Consider the following 1,767-nt stretch of genomic DNA (forward strand, 5'->3'; position numbering starts at 1 on the left):
GTCTATCTGCTTCAGCCATTTTACTTGATGGAAACCTGACTTTAAGTCCAGAGTTGAAAACCACTTGGCTCCACTTAGGGCATCAAGAGTATCATCAATTCTTGGCAGTGGGTATGAGTCTTTTTCGGTTATACTGTTAAGAGCCCTGAAGTCCCATACAGCAACGTTGGGTCCCATCCTTCTTCTGGACTAATACGACAGGAGCTGACCAGGGACTATCTGATTTCTCGACTATCCCTTCCTTAATTAGACCACCTATGACCTTCTCTATCTCTTGTCGCTTTTCTGGAGCTATTCTCCTCGGAGGGATCTTTATTGGATGGTGAATGCCTGTGTTTATTCTGTGCTCCACAAAGTCTGTGCAGCCGAGGTCATGATCTCCTTTCGAAAAGACGTCAGCATAATTTGCCAAAGGTTCTTTTACCTGAAGAGCCTGTGATGATGCCAAATGAACTATGCTCTTTTTATAGAGGTCAGTCAAATATTCTGGAAGTGTATGTCCTTTCTTTACAGTTGTATTCCTTGCTTTAACATTGACTGGCTCTACGTCCTGGCACACACCCAACAATGCCCTTTCCTTAATTGTCTGCTCACATTTTGAGAAATTGACTACTGTTATAGGTACTACTTGATGACCTGCTACGAGCGACCTTCCAATATTCAAATCCGCTGGTCTGAATGGGTCTTCCACTGCTTCTATAAACATTGGACTTCCATGGGGATGTTCTTTTATCCTAACCCAAATTATCTTCTCTGACATAGGGGGAATTGTAGTTGATTTAAGTGCTGTGACATGCAGATCAACGGATGTAGCAATACTGACTGGAATCTGGCTTTTGTTGTTTCCAATCGTCATTTGATTGAAGTTAACTACACACTTCCTCGGTAGTAGATAGTCCAATCCTAATATGCATTGGTCTTCAATGTCAGCCAAGTATACTTTCTGTCTGTTCTTCATGCCCATGAGCTCAATAGTTACCCACACTGGTCCTCACGACCTTGTAGAATGTCCTGTCACACCATAAAGCTTCTGTATGTCTTCTGGTACTCCTTCGTGATCTAACACCTTGATGCTCACAAGGGTTTGCTGAGACGCAGAATCTATGACAAAGTTGCACTTTTGGCCATCCAGCTTTCCTGTCACATAGACACTATGTGTGCTTGGCATTTTACACATAGCTGTTGGGACTTTCAAGATGGGGGTTGATGGGCGTCGCTCAACACCAACCACTACTGGTCTCCTTGAGGCCGACTTGTTGGTAATATTCCTCCTACACTGGCTCCTCAAATGTCCTTGCTCCCCACAGTTCCGACAGCCTTTCTGAGTAGCAACCTTTCCTGCTGTATCATCTCCCCTGTGCTGAAGTTTCCAGCATTGAGCTCTCTTGTGCCCAGGTTTGTTACAGTGCCAGCAAAGTCCCTCAAACTTCTCTGAAAGCTGACCTTTTCTGGCCTTGAATCTAGATGACTGTACCAACCTTGGTACCTCTGTGCTGGACTTAACGTAGGGTTCAAATTCGAGAGCTCTGGCCATTGCATCCTGCATGGTAGAGGGGTGTGCTTGCTTCACTTGTATCTTAAGTTGTGGACTGTCCAAGGCATCTACAAACTGATCTCTCAGCAACAACTTGAGGAGATCGGGTGGTGCAGTTGGGTAGGCCTTGTGTGCAATGCTCTCCAAGTCCTGTGCCAGTTCTTGCAGGCTCTCCCCTTTAGCACGGACTCTCGTCCTGAACCTGGCCCTGTAGACTTCTGACTGGTTTTGGG

Source organism: Limulus polyphemus, unplaced genomic scaffold (genome assembly GCF_000517525.1).
Source record: "Limulus polyphemus unplaced genomic scaffold, Limulus_polyphemus-2.1.2 Scaffold896, whole genome shotgun sequence".
NCBI lineage: Eukaryota > Metazoa > Arthropoda > Merostomata > Xiphosura > Limulidae > Limulus > Limulus polyphemus.